Source organism: Capsicum annuum, chromosome 1 (assembly GCF_002878395.1).
Source record: "Capsicum annuum cultivar UCD-10X-F1 chromosome 1, UCD10Xv1.1, whole genome shotgun sequence".
In the NCBI taxonomy this organism is placed as follows: Eukaryota; Viridiplantae; Streptophyta; class Magnoliopsida; order Solanales; family Solanaceae; genus Capsicum; species Capsicum annuum.
Window position 1 is genome coordinate 116,359,591 of NC_061111.1, and position 19,134 is coordinate 116,378,724.

Below are 19,134 nucleotides of genomic sequence, written 5' to 3' on the forward strand. Positions count from 1 at the left end.
AGCTTCGAATGGAGCCATCTGAATACTGGAATGATAGCTATTGTTATATGCAAATTCAATCAAAGGCAACTGGTCATCCCAACTACCCTTGAAATCAATTACATACTCCCTTAGCATATCTTACAAAGTCTGAATGGTCCTTTCTTCATGACTATCTATCTGAGGATGAAAGGCTGTACGGAGATGAACTTGGGTACCAAGACCCTTTTGGAATGCTTTCTAAAAATAAGAGGTGACCAGGTTACCTCTGTCTGAGATAATAGTCAATGGAACAGGGTACAATCTAACCAGCTCCTTAATGTAGAGCTTGGCATAATCCTCGACTGAATAAGAGGTATGAACTAGAAGGAAAAGAGATGATTTGGTCAATCTGTCTACAATGACCCAGACTGAATCGTGCTGACGACGAGTTTGAGGCAAACCCGTCATGAAGTCCATGTTCACAACTTCCCACTTCCAAGTAGAAATACTGAATGCCTGCATAGGACCACTAAGCTTATGATGCTCTATCTTAAATTGTTGACATATAGACCACTTAGCCATAAAATCTGGAACATCTCTTTTCATCCTACTCAACTAATAGATTTCCCATAAATTATGGTACATATTAGTGGACCCTGGATGAATAGAGTAATACACACCTTGCACTTTTGCAAGAATTTACTTCCTTAAGTCATCTATGTCTGGAACACAAAGTCGACCCTGACAACGAAGAAAACCATCTCCCTCTTGGGAGAAAACCTCTAGTTTCTGATTCTTAACTAACTCTTTTAGCTTGACAAGGTTAGGATCCTTATCTTGATTTTCTTTAACCTCGAAAACTAGAGATGATTTTGAACTACTCTAAACACATACACTGCTTTCTAAAGAGTCAACTAAGAGAACGCCTCGTCTGGATAGCTGGTGGACTTCCTCGACTAACTTCTTCTTACTATCATCAATATGAGAAATACTATCCATAGACAGTCCACTGAGAGCATCGACCACTATGTTGGCATTTTCTGGATTATAGAGGACACTCATGTCATAATCTTTTAAGAGCTCTAACCACCTTCTCTGACGAAGATTGAGATCTTTTTGAGAAAAGACATACTGAAGGCTCTTATGATCTGTGAAGACATCTACATGAACACCGTAAAAATAATACCTCCAAATCTTCAAGGCAAATACTACGACTGCTTAATCAAGATCATGAGTAGGATAATTCTTCTCATGGGGTTTAAGCTATCTAGAGGCGTAGGCTATGACCTTTCCATGATGCATGAGGGCATAACCTAAACTCACTCTAAATGCATCACAAGCAACTACAAAACTATCTGAACCATTAGGAAGAGCTCGAACTGGAGCTGAGGTGAGTCGAGTCATCAATTCTTGAAAAATCTTCTCGTATGAATCTGAACACTGAAACTTGACCTTATTCTGAGTCAATTTGGACATAGGAGATGCAATAGAGGAAAATCCCTCAACAAACCATCTATAATAGCTAGCCAAACCTAAGAGACTCCTGATATCTGATGGAGAAATAGGGTGAGGTTAGTTTTTTACTGCTTTGGTCTTTTGAGGATCTACTCTAATGCCATCACCAAAAAAAATATGACCAAGGAATGCTACTGACCTTAGCCAAAATTTGCACTTACTAAATTTGGCGAATAATTGATGATCTTTGAGAGTCTGGAGTACTATTATGAGATGGTCTACATGATCTCGCTTAGTGCGGGAATAGACTAGAATATCATCTATAAAGACTATGACGAACGTGATTTCATGATTTTTGAGTCTATATACTGATAACGTGACATACTAGTAACTGATATGAATGATAACATAAAGGAATATATTAGAGTAATGCTGATAACATGGGTGACTGTAGCTGACAATCCTGAATCTGATAGAACTATTGAGTTCCGTACTGTATCTGAGTTGATTGTATCTGACAGTCCTGAAATATGAAGAACTATTTGAGTTTTATTACAGAGACTGATTGACTGTATCTGACAGTCCTGATTCTATAACATGAAAATATGGGAAGTAGTATCTAACCAATATGCCCTAAAGGTGCTATGATAGCTGAGCTGGGGTCCAATCTACGCCCTGATTAGAAGGGTGTCAATACCGCACAACTGGTAAGGACAACATATGAGTAACCCTCATATAACAGGTAAATCTAGTGCGAACGGTGGGAACCCTCACATAATAGGTTAAGCCACCTCATCTACCCTCACATATCAGGCTATGATGTATTAACCTACGCTGGCTACATAGTTCTAGAATGCAAGGATCGCTTCTAGGAACCATACCCTTGTATAACAGGTGAGTCCCTATCCTTGGGTTCACTCGGTGTTAATTCCTACTCCCATCTGAATAGACACTGAACATGATTTACTAAACTGAACTGAATATGGACTGTGTTACTGAATTTTTATAGCTGATGGAATTCTACTGATATCTGACAACTGACTGAGTCATGAGATCATGGATATTTTTTCTTGAGTCATAAGACTATCAAGAGTCTAAGAGTTTATAGCTTGACTGAGAGTATCATGAAAAAGATGACATAGATCTACGCACAAAGGTAATATTTTGCGTACAAGTACCTCGAGGACTCGATAGAAGGAAACTGACATAGCATGATTTACTTGAAGACTTGACTAATATCATAATACATACTACATTCATAGGATCCTTTCATCAAACTTGTAATAGGCATAAACTTGAACATACATGTAGATTTCATGATATCATGCTAGTTAGATAATTTTCCTTCATCTTGGCATTTAATCAAACATATTGTAGGCATAGTACATGTAAAGCACATTATACAACAATTAAATATCATGCTTTAATTCCAATTCCATCATACAAGGTTTTAGTCATGAGATTTTGTAAATCTTTATATGTACTAATCAACCCACATGGAATTTATCATCAGATCATTGAATATAAATCAATTTCCTTATTTATCAACATGAAAAAGAACATACAAAGCATGAAAACATGAAGAAAACCCATAACTTGTAGTTAAAAAGGATTCTTGAACTTCATGGATGAAAGGAGTCCATGAATGAACAATATGCATACCTTAGTTTGTGATTTCGTGAAGATTGATGTTGAACTCTTATTGAAATTAGGCCTTCTATGAAAACCCTAGCTTGAGTTCTTGAGAGTATTTGAGAAAAACATCAATATTTTGGATGAATAAGGGCTAAATCCTGTTTTTTGAATGTTTATATAAGGGGCCAAATTGACCCTTTTAACCTTGGACACGTAATTTAATTTTCAGTAAAATTTCTCAAATTGGGCCCTTGGCGCGATACGGCGTTATCGCGTCGTGTCACTGGAAATTGACAATTGGGAATTTGCATGGTGGCGCGATATGGAGATATCTCATTTCCATCTTGTATATGACCTGGTAGTTTGGCGTGACATGCCAGTATCATGGAGAAATACTGGAATTTGACAATTGCCATTTGAGCTATCTCCGCGATGCACTGAAGGCTCAGGTCAAACACTGTCTCACAAAAAAGGCTCTAACTCTTTAAACTGGTGGCAGATTTGGGCGAATTATATATCGATGGAAAGCTTATTCAATTCCCCACATAATAGGAAGTGAAAATTATGGAAGTACCACATCTATAAAAATAAATTCTTATTTCAAAGAAACTTTTAACATCCTTGGGATGATTTTCAAGCTAAGAAAAAGCACGGATATTACAATATCTCCCCCTTGAGAACATTCATCCTCGAATGGGACTGATTGAGAGGGGAAATAATAAACTGAACATGAACTAAACATAAATAACTGTAACATGATCTCATGACGGACGTGACTGATAAGCTGAATATAACATACTGAACATGTATATATCTGATGCAGCGTAACTGATTCATAAATGCATAACTAAAAGTTTTGAAGAACTAAGTTTTCTCACAATGAGAATGAATGTCTGATGCACAACTATATAACTGATCTGATACATGAATGTATGACTGAATATGTGGTGGTACTTGATACCAAGTTTATCATGCGAACATGAACATGAGGCTGAATACTAAGTTAGTGATGTACACTAATCATGAAACTTAGTAAGCTTAAGTAGAACTATTACCTTGATCTTGATCTGAGTTGGCGAGGAAGAGGTGAAGATACTTGGTACGCATATTTGTTTCTGTTTCGCAAGTAGCTCCCTCGTCGGATTGATTTTTCCAAAGAACTTTAACTAGAGGGAGTTCTTTGTTCCTTAAGCTACAAGTCTGATAGTCTAAGATTTCAACTGGAATCTCTTCATAAGAGAGGCTATTCTGAACATCAATGCTCTGAATAGGGACTATGACTGATGGGTCACCTATACACTTTTTGAGCAGAGAGACATGGAAGACTGGATGAACTGAGGCTATATCTGAAGGCAATTCGAGCTCATAAGCTACCTTGCCAAATCGACTGAGAATCTTGAAGGCACCAACATATCAGGGACTGAGCTTTCCCTTTTTGCCAAATCTCTTTACTCCCTTCATAAGAGAGATCTTGAGGTAGACATAGTCACCAATCTCGAACTTGAGATCCTTTCTACGAATATCTGCATAAGACTTCTGTCAGCTTTGAGCAGCCCAGAGTCTTTCTCTAATTAAATAAACTTTCTCTAAGGCGTCGAATACTAAGATAGGAACTATGTCGAAGCCTCACTAAGTTTGAACCAACCGATTGGAGATCTACATCTCCTACCATAGAGAGCTTCGAATGGAGCCATCTGAATACTTGAATAATAACTATTGTTGTATGAAAATTCAATCAGAGGCAAATGGTCGTCCCAGCTACCCTTGAAATCAATTACAGACGCCCGTAGCATATCTTCCAAAGTCTGAATGATCCTTTCTGCTTGACCATCTGTCTGAGGATGAAAGCCTGTACTGAGATAAACTTGGGTACCAAGACAATTTTGGAATACTTTCCAAAAATGAGAGGTGAACTGGGTACCTCCATCTAAGATAATAGTTAACGGAACACCGTGCAATCTGACCAGCTCCTTAATGTAGAGATTGGTGTAATCCTTGGCTGAATAAAAGATATGAACTACAAGGAAAAGAGCTAATTTGGTCATTTTGCCTACAATGACCCAGACAGAATCATGCTGACGACGAGTTCAAGACAAACCCAACATGAAGTCCATGTTCACAACTTCCACTTCCAATTAGGAATACTATACTCCTACATAGGACTACTTGTATTCTGATGCTCTATCTTAACTTACTGACATGTAGAGCAGTTAGCCACAAATTCTGCAATATCTCTTTTCATCCCATTCCACTAATAGATTTCCCGCAAATCGTGGAACATCTTAGTGCCTCTTAGATGAATAAAGTAACGTGCACCATGCACTTCTGCAAGAATTCGCTGCCTTAATTCATCTATGTCTGGAACAAAGAGACGACCCTGACAATGAAGAACACTATCTCCCCCTTGGGAGAAAACCTCTATTTTCTAATTTTGAACTAAATCTTTTAGCTTGATATGTCTAGGATCCTTATGTTGCTTTTATTTCACCTCAGAAACTAGAGATGATTCTGAACTACTTTGAACATATACATCGCTCTCTGAAGAGTCGACTAAGCAAACGGCTAGGCTGGAAAGCTAGTGGACTTCCTGGACTAACTTCTTCTTACTATCATAAACATGAGAAATACTACCCATGGATAGTCTATTGAGAGTGTCGGCCACTAAATTGTCCTTGACCGGATGATAGAGAACACTCATGTCATAATCTTTTAAGAGCTCTAACCACGTTCTCTGATGAAGATTGAGATCTTTTTGAGAAAAAACATACTAAAGGTTCTTATGATCTGTGAAGACGTCTACATGAACACCGTATAAATAATGCCTCCAAATCTTCAATGAAATACTACGAATGCTAATTTAAGATCATGAGTAGGATAATTCTTCTCATGGGGTTTAACTATCTGGAGGCGTAGGCTATGACCTTACCATGCTACATAAGGACTGATGTTGGGCGTATTTATACGTCTAAGCACCATAACTTACCCATGTTTCAGCTAAGTTTAGAGAATAAAATACATAAGTCTTGCACTTTTAGTCTATTTTTAGTTAAGTGAGTTGACCTATGTGATTAGCATGCTTTTCAGGTACTAATGCGGAAGATTTCAGCACTTTGGGGACCTGTGGACAACAAAGGAAAACTTCACATAAAAAGGAAAACAGCTTTTGGACTGAATGTGCTGTATGGGAACTTTTTCCCGAGAAAACTGAATATTTTTAAATAGTTAAGGATGCAGTAGAAATTTATTAGAGAAGGATGTTATTAAAAGCCTTATGGCTGAATTTTTAGGGATTATTCAATTATTCAGATTCTGTATTAGTTTGGAAAAGAAGAACGGACGGCTTAGCTTGAGCACAAAGAGAGAGAAACGTGTTTCTCTCTTAATTTCGCTAGTCATCTTCATCACCAAGATCATTCTAAGTTTTGGTATGATGAATATTTCTATGTTGATTTCTGTTTTATTCATGAGTAGCTAAGCTTGTTTGTTAGGGTTATGGAAACCTTGTAGTATACTCTCTATTGCTATGGGTTTTTGAATTTATGATGTGTCACGCCACTTATATCATTACTCTCTTCATTTTGATTGAATTCTCATGGTTGTAAACATAGGGAATGCGCCATTATAGCAATAACTTGTTCGATAGAAAAGTTACTGTTTGGAAAAGAGAGTGTGATGAGAAATTAGAGTTTCCAACCTCTAATTTACACGTTAATGCCCTAGCAGGATTAATTTCTTGGAGAGTTCGTACAATTTGTTGTACACTTTAGATTCGAAAGAACTAAGGTGAATAAATGCTTGATGGATGAAAGACATTTGGATTTAGAATTAGAATACGTCTCTCTATAAGTGCATGCATGCATAAAATCTGTATTACTTATAGTTAATAGAGAAGTAGAAGCTACAAGGTGGACATAACCCTAACTTGTCATTCTCTGTGATCAAAATATCATTACACATATTATCTCATCGTTACACTGATAATATTATTGTGCACTTAAACCAAAACCCCCCTTATATTGGAACCTTCGATCAACAGTCTAATAATAATCGCAATACTTAGTGACCATAGTATACCCTGTGGGATTCGACACCCAACCCAGTTAGGTTCTATATTTGATAGCGATCGTTTACACTTTTGAATGAGAGTTGTAATTTGGGCGTATCAAATTTTGGCGCCGTTGTCGGGGAATACGGTTGTCAACTACGTTTGTGATAGTTAATAGACCCTTTGGTCAAAGATTCTCAAATTTTAATTTTTGTTTTGTTCAGGTTTGGTGGAGTGCATGCCAAATACACAAAGATCTGGTCAGCCATTATTACCTATAAATCCTGAACCACAGCTCATTGGCAGAATGGATGCACAACGAGACATTGAAAGGATGGCCAATCAACAGGAGCAGGCTAGATTAGCTGCATTGGCAGCTGCGCAAGTACATCAACAGAATGCTGATAACCCAGGTTGTGTCCCAAATCTTGAGGATGAGGACCTGGGTGATGATGAGTTATTAAATCCAAGGCATGCAAATAATGTGGTTGCACCAGTGAACATGAATGTCAACAGAGATCGTCAAGATAGAATGAGACCTGAACACCGAGCTGTGCAGGTTGCGTTTGATAATGATGATGACGACTTGGATGGGGCTGGTGCCACAGGGGCGATTATTCCTTCGCCTTTGGCACTCGGAGCCAAGTTCAATATCACTAGCACCATGATCAAGCTATTTCAACTCAAAGGGTTATTTGGTGGACTTGCAGGCGATGACCCAAACATGCATCTGATTAATTTTATCTCAACATGTAAATCGTTTGACAATCCAGGGGTTGGACAGAATGTGATCCGGCTGCTCTTATTTCCATTGTATCTATCTGGAGAGGCAACTCTATGGTTAAATGGGCTAACTCCTGACTCTATTACTAATTGGAGGCAACTGAAAGAAGCTTTCCAAGAAAGATTCTTTCCGCCATCCAAGAGAGCATAATTAAGAGATGAGATAAGCAATTTCAGACAGCTTCCAACTGAAGCTCTCCACGAGACATGGGAGAAGTTCAAGAAGAAGCTTATGCGGTGCCCAAATCATCAGATGACCAATGTCCACTTGATGGAAATATTATATAGGGCTTTGAACTCAGTGACTAAGCCAGTGGTAGATAATGCTGTGGGTGGATCATTCATGGACCTTACTTTTATTGAGGCATGTGATATGCTTGATCGTATGACAAAGCAGAGTAGAGCTTGGCATACCAAGGATTCTAAGGTAGAAAGCTCTATTGTATCTATTGCCATGACGGCAGAACAAAGACGAAGAGAAGAGGAACGTGACCAGGATATGGCTCACATGAAAATGCAGATGGACCTTTTTACCAAGCATTTATTATCAGGGAAGACAGAAAAGGTCAAGGCGGTTGTATCATAGGGAAGAGATGACTCCAATTCTAAGGAGGAAGAAAATTACTTGAATAATCAGGGGGGTTTTCGAGGCAATGTCCAAGGAAACCAAGGTCAGAACTATTATGAAAAATCCGGATACAAGGACCGAGACCAAGGGAATTGGAAGAATAAGAATGATAGGAGCGGTTTGTATGTCCCTCCTGGAAATCATGAAGCTGCTGCAACTAGCTCTGGAAAGATGTCCATGGAGGACATGATGGCTAAGTTGTTGAAAGGAGTGGAGGCAACCAACACGGGAGTAACTGAGGTAAAAAATGATTTGTCCTCAATAAATCAATTAGTTGACTCGTATTCCACTTCAATAAAATAGCTGGAACAACAAATGAGTCAACTATCAATGGTATTCAATTAAAGAAAAGCTGACACTTTACCGAGTGACACTGTCCAAATCTAAGGAATGATGGATCATGTTTGGCTATTACAACCAGGAGTGGTAAGGTGTTGGAAAATCCATCCAAGGGCAAGCCTGTGGTTGATAATATAGAAGAGAATATTATTGAAGCAGATTATGATGATTCTGTAGAAATTGAAAATTAGGATGAGATCATTCACGATACTACACCTAGATATTAGTAGTCTAAAAAGCTTGATAATGGGAAGCACAATAAAAAGAAAGTGGTGGAGAAAACTCTTCTAAATCCACCACCACCTTTTCCTCAGAGACTGAAAAAGAAGGATGATGACACCAGGTTCAGTAAATTCATGACCATGCTGAAGCAGCTGACTATAAATGTGCCTTTAGTGGAGGCACTGGAGTAAATGCCAGGGTATTCCAAATTCATGAAGGACCTTTTGACAAAGAAAAGGGTAGCGAGCTATGAACTGGCAGATAATTTTCATCATTGCAGTGCCATTGCCACGAGGTCTTTGGTACAGAAGAAGGCAGATCCGGGTGCTTTCACTATTCCTTGCACGGTTGGATATTTAGACTTTGCTAAGGCTTTATGTGATCTAGGGGCTAGTATTAATTTGATGCCACTAGCCATCTATAGACAGTTGGGGTTGGGCGATCCTACACCAACCAACATGCGGCTTGTAATGGCAGATAGGTCGGTAAAACGACCTGTTGGTATCTTGTATGATGTATTAGTGAAGGTTTCTACCTTTATTTTTCCTGTAGACTGTTATTTTGGATTGCGAGGTGGATTTTAAGGTGCCCATAATCTTGGGTCGACCTTTTCTCGCAACAGGAAGTGTGCTTATTGATTTACGAGCAAATGAGCTTTTATTTTGGATGAATGACAAAGTGGTACGTTTTGATGTATGCAAATCAATGAAGCAACCCAAGGATATGAATGTGTTCTCTATAGCTGATGTTTATTATGAGGATGAGAAGGAATTATCTTTAGAGAAGCAGCTTACTGTTGAGCCATTGGCTGCTGTGCTTTTGAACTTTGAGCGTGAGGATGTTGAAGAGTACAAAAAAGCTATCTGTGCTTTGACAGGAATGGGGTCGTATTCATATTCCCTCAAGAAGCTGGACCTTGACCTTAAGAATCGATCCTCACCACCGGCGATGCCATCCATTAAAGAGCCACCGGTGCTAGAATTGAAAGAGCTACCTAGTCAGCTAAGGTATGCGTTCTTGGGTAGTGGAAATACACTACCGGTTATTGTTGCTGCTGATTTAAGTGAACATCAAGTAGAGGATCTCATCTCTGTTCTAAAGAGGTACAAGAGAGCTATTGGTTGGACTATTGTTAATATAATTGGTATCCCTCCTGGCATATGTATGCACAAGATTCAGCTAGAAGAACATTGCGTACCTACTATTGAGCATCAGCATCGTTTGAATCCACCTATGCAAGAGGTGGTAAAGAAGGAAATCATAAAGTAGTTAAATACAGGGGTGGTGTATCCAATCTCAGACAGTAAATGGGTGAGTCCTGTACAATGTGTGCCAAAGAAAGGGGGCATGACAGTAGTACCAAATGAGAAGAATGAGCTAATTCCACTCAGGCCTGTCACAGGGTGGAGGGTATGCATGGATTATCGGAAGCTAAATTCGTGGACATTAAAGGACCACTTCCCAATGCCATTCATGGATCAAATGCTTGATCGATTGGCAGGAAAGGGATGGTTCTGTTTCTTGGATGGTTATTCTAGATATAATCAGATTTGCATTGCTCCTGAAGATCAGGAGAAAACCACTTTTACATGCCCATATGGTACTTTTGCATTCAAACGAATGCCATTTGGGTTATGTAATGCACCTGCCACTTTTCAGCGGTGTATGATGTCCATTTTCTCTGATATGGTTGAAGACACCTTGGAGGTATTTATGGATGACTTTTCAGTTGTAGGTGAGTCATTTGAATTATGCTTGGCAAATCTGAGTATGGCTTTGCAGAGATGTGTTGAATTTAATCTGGTGCTAAATTGGGAGAAGTGCCATTTTATGGTTAAGAAAGGTATTGTTCTCGGGCATAAAGTCTCTGAAAAGGGAATTGAAGTTGATCGAGCCAAGATTGAAGTTATCGAGAGACTACCACCTCCAATTTCTGTTAAGAGGGTTTGTAGTTTTCTTGGTCATGCTGGTTTTTATCAGAGGTTTATTAAAGACTTCTCCAAAATTGCAAACCTATTATGCAAACTTTTGGAGAAGGAAGCAAAGTTTCACTTTGGTGCAGATTGCTTGAAGGCATTTGAATGCCTCAAGGGGAAGCTAGTTAAAGCCCCTATTATTGTAGCACCTGATTGGTCTTTACCTTTTAAAGTTATGTGTGATGCAAGTAGTGTAGCCTTGGGTGCTGTACTTGGTCATAAAAGAGAAAAACTTTTTCATCCAATCTACTACGCGAGCAAGGCCTTAAATGGAGCACAGAAGAACTATACCATCACTGAACAAGAGCTTCTAGCAGTTGTTTATGCTTTCAAAAAGTTTCGTGCTTACTTGTTGGGAACCAAGGTAGTGGTTCATACAGATCATGCGGCTCTAAGATATCTAATGGAAAATAAGGATGCTAAGCCAAGGCTAATTAGGTGGGTGTTACTGCTTCAAGAATTCGATTTCGAGGTAAAGGATAGAAAAGGTTGTGAAAACCAAGTAGCTGATCATCTATCTAGACTTGAGAGTGAGCACCCAGTGTAGACCGACCTTGATATTGATGATGCATTCCCCGACGAAGAGATTCTAGCAACTATGGTGGAAAACTTACCATGGTATGCAGATTATACCAACTACGTGGTGACCAAAGTGATTCCTGAGCATCTCTCCTTTCATCAAAAGAAAAAGTTCATGCATGATGTGAAAAATTACTTCTGGGATGAGCCTTATCTTTTTCAACGATGTGCTGATGGTATTATTAGGCGGTGCATCCCAGATGTAGAGGTGCCTAGCATACTGGAAGTAAGCCATGCTTCCCAAGTTGGAGGTCACCATGCAGGTGATCGGACTGCCAAGAAAGTACTGCAAAGTGGCTACTATTGACCTTCATTATTCAAGGATGCCTATAATTTTGTAAAAAGATATGATCAGTGTCAGCGGCAAGGTTCTATTTCAAAGCACCATGATATGCCCATGTCCAAAATGCTTGAAGTAGAGTTATTCGATGTCTGGGGCATTGATTTCATGGGCCCATTTGTGAGCTCATTTAGGATTAAATATATCTTAGTTGCTGTGGATTATATATCCAAATGGGTCGAAGCAGTCACGCTAGCAGATAATGAAGGTAAGAGTGTTGTGGCATTCTTAAAGAGAAATATCTTCTCTCGTTTTGGGGTACCTCGTACCATCATAAGCGATGGAAGATCACATTTCTGCAACAACCTGTTCAGAGCCATATTGGTAAAGTATGGGGTTAAGCAACATAAGGTAGCTACACCGTACCACCCACAAACTAGTGGGCAGGTGGAGGTTTCAAATCAGGAAATCAAGCTGATCCTTGCTAAGACTGTGAATGCCAGCAGGAAAGATTGGTCCAGAAAACTGGACGATGCCTTATGGGCATATAAGACCGCGTTTAAGACACCAGTTGGCATGTCACCATACCAACTAGTTTATGGAAAGGCTTGTCACTTGCCAATTGAGTTAGAACATAAAGCAATGTGGGCACTGAAGCAGCTTAACCTGAACTGAGATGATGCTATAGCTATGAGATTGGGACAGCTGAAGGAGATGGATGAATTCTATCTAAATGCATATAAAATAGCAGATCTTTACAAGGAAAGGATGAAAAAGTACCATGATCAGAGGATTATCCAACGAAACTTTCAGAAAGGTGATTTGGTACTTCTTTTCAACTCCAGACTGAAGCTGTTTCCAGGTAAGTTGAAGTCTAAATGGTCTGGTCCATTCAAAATCAACCAAGTTTACTCATCTGGAGTAGTGGAGTTAGAAAAAAATGATGGTGGTGTCTTTATGGTGAATGGCCAAAGAGTGAAGCTATATATCGTTCCAACTGACTCGATAAAATATATAGCCACCATATATCTCGATGAAGTCTGAGTAATCAAGATAACTATGTCGTGCCGCGATAATAAATCAAGCGCTACATGGGAGGCAACCCATTATTTTACTAGGATTTTGTTTTTGGTAAATAAAAATTCAAAAAGAAGAGTCGAGCCACGACCAAAACTAAGGCGCTTGGTGGGAGGCAACCCATCCTTCTAATCATTTTTGTTGTTTTTGATTAAGTGTAGGTGCAGGAAGTACAAAGGAGGAGATTAGACCCAATTTTGATTTGGAAGTGAGTCATGTCAATGGTGTTAAGTCTAGGTATGATGGAACAATACAGGTAAGTGGAAGTGGTCAAATGTGTAAAGTTCAAGTATGATTTGTATTAGAGTCGCGCCTCAAGTTATGTAGGTTCGACCCAAAGAAAAAGTTTCGCGGTGCGACTTTATTTTGTGACCCTGAGGTATGGAACTTTTTCGACTAAGAGTGCGCCATTTTTCTAATTGCCTACGCCAACATAAGCAATGGGCTAGGCGCTGCCTATGCCAACATAGGCAATAGGTTAGGCGCCGCCTATGCCAACATAGGCAATAGGTTAGGCGCCGCCTATACCAACATAGGCAATAGGTTAGGCGCCGCCTATGCCATTGCCTATGCTCACTTCCTCACATAGGCGATAGGCTAGGCGCCGCCTATGCCAACATAGGCAATAGGTTAGGCGCCGCCTACTTATGCCTAGGCAAAGGTATAGGCGTCGTCTATCACCGTAAATGTTGCCTTCTAACCCGTTTGTGAATGGACCAAACTCGACCCATGGCTAATTCTTTAAATATATCCTTTACACTTGAACACCACTCAATTTTTCTTAAACCTAAGCACCGCCCAAGCACCCTTGCCCTCTCCAAGCTTTTCTCTTTTCTCATCTAATCCTGCAGGCTCACCTTCCCGATTCATCACGAGTTTATCACCAAGTAAGTTGTTCTTTCATGTTCTGTAATTGTTTCAGTACTACGCTTATAATGGTTAACTTGAATTTGTAGTAGTGCTTGGTGATAAGAGAATAGTTAGTTTGTTATGATTTTTGAAAAATACATCTCATTGAGTGAAAGGATTCTCGTAGGTAATCTTGATTTTACTCCGGCATGTATTGATTGGTATTCACTGTCATAATTTGTTATTATTATGGAGTTGAAATATTGAAGCTTAATGCATAATTTTGGGATTTGTAAGCTTGACTATGTGAATGACTCGTTCATTGATGTAATGATCTTGGTTAACCACAAGCATAAGATTGTGTGACTGTTTCTAGGCCATAGCATGATAAGATTTCTATGTGGTAGTCTTGTTCAAAGATTGCATTGCCCCAATGAAATAAAGTCAGAAATGATAGTCAAGGTTACAAGACCATTGTGTGCTTCTTCTCTATACCAAACTGAGAAATTATTATGTAAAGTGAAGGGTTGAAAGTGTGACTGCACTGATAATATTGTTGGCACATACCATCTACATGTATGTCGATGAATTCTGAGTAATCGAACATACTCACTCAATTAGTTTGTGCAAACAAATTAAGTGTGGGGTGGTTCCATCACTATTTTCTTTTTCGATTATAGTGAATTCTACGACATGAGACTAACATGACCCTATTATGATCTCAGGTAACATGGCTCTGAAAGAACGACAGGGAAAGGAGAAAGCATCCACCTCACAAAAAGGTCAAAAATGGTCAAGAAAGGACCAGGATGATTCTTCCTCTCATCAAGTGACTCGACGCACTTTTAGGATCAAATGGGTTCTGGAGGAGGAAGGGAAGGAATGGTATAGAAACAATAAGGTGAAGAAATATGTACATGTGGACTTGATGCAGAAGAAAAGTTTAGCAAAGAACTGCCCTCGCATTTTGGCAAAGATTATGGCACTAAATCTTGACTTTATCTTTCGAGACATGGGTGAATGTAATCTTGATTTGACTCGAGAGTTTTATGCCAACTGGTCCCCAAGGACTACGGGAAATGAAGTAAAGATTCGGGGGCAAGTCTTACAATTGAATGCTGATTTCTTCAACTCTTTCCTGGGAACTCCAAGTGTGGATCCATAACCACTCAAGGAGCTCTACAACAGACCTCCCTATAGAGCCATCAGACATAAGTTGTGTGGATCAAGGTCCATGACCCGGTGGACTCGTCACAAAGATAATGGTCATCAAATACTTACCAATATGCTTGCTTGAATAGAGAAGCTCGCATATGGTTAAGAATAGTCAACTCCTGCTTGATTCCTGGGACACAATACACTAAGGTCACGCGTGATCGAGTCTGCTTGGTGTATGCTCTAATGACAAATGTTCCCATCAACATTGGTGCAGTTATACGAATATCGATGCGAAAAGCAAGGGTGCACAAAAGGTCCCATTTCAGTTTCGGCAATTTATTGACTGCAATCTTAAGGAAAGAGCTCATTGAGGAGGAGCCAGCAGACCATAAGTTGCCATATAACCCGAAGAAGGTAGATCTCACAAAAATCAAAGATCCAAAAACTGGTCAAGGCATCAAACTTACCACTGCTGAGAGACATGCTCGAGATGAGAGTTTTTCTCACCATCTGTATGGCATGACTCGGTTTACTATGATAAATGGGGGTCATGTGCCGACTGATGCAGAGCTTCGGCAGTTGGACTATGACTACCCGCTTAATGAGCATGCTCGGGCCATGTGTGGAGTGGGGGTAAATTTTGAAGAACCTCTAGATGATGATGTGCCGACAGATGATGATCACCGACCGCTAGACTCTGATGTGGAGGACAACTCTGATGATGAAGACTCTGATGATGATTCTAACGCAGGGGGTATGACCCCGGATATAGAGGAGGAGTCTGACTAACCAGGTTTTTGCTTATTTATTTATACTGAGGGCAGTGTGCTTCGTATAGGTGTGGGGTGTAGGTATATGTTTGCGGATTGCCTTGTCTGCTGTTTTGCGTATTGCCTGCCTGCATTTATTCTATAGTTTTTTTGATTTAGTCATAGTTAGTTAGTTGTAATTAGTACGATTTTTGCATGAAATTGTTCTTATAGATGGCATGACATTATAATAGGAGTTTGTGCTGAATCACTACTATTGAAACATTTAGGCTCTAAGTGTGACTCATTCTGTGATAATTGCTTGTGGTTTAATTCATTTATCTGTTGGGTCAAGAATCTATAATTCTCTTAATTAAGTTGACCATGTGCCATGTGTGTGTAAGGTTATTGTATATTCTTTGTTGTGACTGATGCTAGAACTTGCCTGGTATGTGTGTGAAGCGAAATAAAGATTGTGAGTTTAGGAAATGATTTAGGCATTTCTTTGGCAGCCCTGATTTTGTTTATCTTCTTTTTACCTACCTTTGTACATTGTCCTAGTGAACACCCTTTGAGCCTTTAGCTATTTTCTTTGGCAACCTCATATGTAGCCTAATCCATTTTTTTGGAAAGACCATAATTTGATCCAAAAGCTCCTAAGCGCTTTAAATTGTAGAATCAAGTTGAGTAAAGAGTGTGGCAAAATAAGAAGAAAATGGTGAAAGTGATGCTCCAAAGTTTAGTTATTAGTACATGAAAATATTGTGATCGAGGGTGGCTATAATAGGGATGCTTGATAAAAAAATAATAAATAAAAAAAAAGAAAGAAGAGAAAAATCACAAAAAAAAGAGAGTTGTATATTCCCATCATTATGTTTCTGATTGAGTAACAAAATGGGTGAAAGGGGGTTGGTAGATGAAAGAAAGGTAGAGTGGTTGTTAAAAGTTAGTGTAAATGGCATAATGTAGTATATTAAAGCGCTTAGGGAACATAGTCACCATTTCTAGCCAAAACAGTCCTACCTGTCCCTTTAGCCTACATTACAACCCGTAAAGACCTATTTGATCCTAACCTTAGCATTCTGATATTAGTGGAGCATTACACTAAGGGCAAGCATATGGTCATCAGTTGTAATCTAAGAATTCTTTGTGAGAGTGAGAGCAAGCAAGTTCTTATACCCATATTTCTGAAAAATGCAAGACTATGAGTGATTATGGGTAACATTTTGTGTGAGCGCACATGGTTGATGATTATTGGGCAGTTTTATATGATTTTGTTTGGATTAACTTGTGTATAAGAATTAATCAACTTAATGAGTCTATGTTGGAGGGTGATTTGTTTCTAGTAATGATCAAGAAATCTACTCTTTGTTAATAATTGCCGTGTATGTCTTGTTGAAAATCTTGTGTTGCTCTTGTGAAGTTTAGTTAGGTATTCACATGGATGTACTATTTTGTTCGAGGACAAACAAAGCTTTAAGTGTGGGGTGGTGATGTTGGGCGTATTTATACATCTAAGCACTATAACTTACCCATGTTTCAGCTAAGTTTTGAGAATAAAATACATAAGTCTTGCACTTTTAGTCTATTTTTAGTTAAGTGAGCTGACCTATGTGATTAGCATGCTTTTCAGGTACTAATGCGGAAGATTTCAGCACTTTGGGGACCTGTGGACAGCAAAGGAAAACTTCACATAAAAAGGAAAGCAGCTTTTGGACTGAATGTGCTGTATGGGAACTTTTTCCGGGCAAACTGAATATTTTTAAATAGTTAAGGATGCAGTAGCAATTTATCAGAGAAGGATGTTATTAGAAGCCTTATGGCTGAAATTTTAGGGATTATTCAATTATTCAGATTCTAGTCATCTTCATCACCAAGATCATTCTAAGTTTTGGTATGATAAATATTTCTATGTTGATTTCTGTTTTATTCATGAGTAGCTAAGCTTGTTTGTTAGGGTTATGGAAACCTTGTAGTATACTCTCTATTGCTATGGGTTTTTGAATTTATGATGTGTCACGCCACTTATATCATTACTCTCTTCATTTTGATTGAATTCTCATGGTTGTAAACATAGGGAATGCGCCATTATAGCAATAACTTGTTCGATAGAAAAGTTACTGTTTGGAAAAGAGAGTGTGATGAGAAATTAGGGTTTCCAACCTCTAATTTACACGTTAATGCCCTAGCAGGATTAACTTCTTGGAGAGTTCGTACAATTTGTTGTACACTTTAGATTCAAAAGGACTAAGGTGAATAAATCCTTGATGGCTGAAAGACACTTGGATTCAGAATTAGAATACGTCTCTTTATAAGTGCATGCCTGCATAAAATCTATATTACTCATAGTTAATAGAGAAGTAGAAGCTACAAGGTGGACATAACCCTAACTTGTCATTCTCTGTGATCAAAATATCATTACACATATTATCTCATCGTTACACTGATAATATTATTGTGCACTTAAACCAAAACCCCCCTTATCTTGGAACCTTCGATCAACAGTCTAATAATAATCGCAATACTTAGTGACCATAGTATACCCTGTGGGATTCGACACCCAACCCAGTTGGGTTCTATATTTGACAACGACCGCTTACACTTTCTAACGAGAGTTATAATATGGGCGTATCAAGGACATAACCTAAACCCACCCTAGATGCATCATAATAAACTACAAAATCATCTGAACCATCTAGAAGAACTAGAACTGGAGCTGAGGTGAGTCGACTCTTCAATTCCTAAAAACTTTCTCACATGAATCTGACCACTGAGACTTGACCTTCTTTTGAGTCAATCTGGACATAGGATATGCAATAGAAAAAAATCCCTCAACAAACCGTCTGTAATAGTCAGCCAAACCCAAGAAACTCCTTATATCTGATGGAGAAATAAGGTGAAGCCAGTTTCTTACTGCTTTGGTGTTTTGAGGATCTACTCTAATGCCATTATCGGAAAAAATATGACCAAGGAATGCGACTGACCTTAGCCAAAATTTGCACTTACTGAATTTGGCAAATAACAGATGATCTATGAGAGTTTGGAGTACTATTCTGAGATGGTCTGCATGATCTCGCTCAGTGCAGGAATAAACTAGAATACATCTATGAAGACTATGACAAACATGTCCAAGTACTGCTTGAACACATGGTTGATCAAGTCAATGAAAGCTGCTGGGGCGTTGGTAAGACCAAATGACGTGTCTAGAAATTTTAAGTGACCATACCATGTACGGAAAGCTATATTCGGGATGTCATATTCTCTAACTCTCAGCTAATGATAGCAGCCGGATCTGAGGTCTATCTTAGAGAAATAACTGACACCCTGAAGTTGGTCAAATAAGTCATCAATTCTGGGAAGAGGATACTTGTTCTTGACTGTAACCTTATTGGGTTTAT

General features: G+C 38.9%; 1 pseudogene; it reads left to right on the forward strand.

The window, feature by feature from the left end:
- Positions 1-7,403: 7,403 nt before the first annotated feature.
- Positions 7,404-19,134, forward strand: part of LOC124897911 — a 48,609-nt pseudogene continuing 36,878 nt past the window's right edge.